This window comes from Electrona antarctica (genome assembly GCF_951216825.1).
Source record: "Electrona antarctica genome assembly, chromosome: 12".
In the NCBI taxonomy this organism is placed as follows: Eukaryota; Metazoa; Chordata; class Actinopteri; order Myctophiformes; family Myctophidae; genus Electrona; species Electrona antarctica.
In genome coordinates, this window is record NC_136793.1 from 51559799 (window position 1) to 51560074 (window position 276).

Genomic DNA, 276 nt, shown 5'->3' on the forward strand with positions numbered 1-276 from the left:
GATCCAAATATTGTACTTTTAAATCTTGATTATTATTACAAAACATGCATTACCCACTTCAGCCCTATACACATTTCGGCCATTTGAAAATAGCCAATCTACAACCTCACAATGTGTCACATTGCGACGCATTGTGAGCTTGTAGATCTGCTATTTTTAAAATATTTGTATACATTTCAAAACTTGTGTTGAAATTGGACATTCTGCATAATGAGTACTTTTACTTGTTTTGTATTTCTACATGATTGCAGTATTGTTACTTTTACTTAAAGGGTT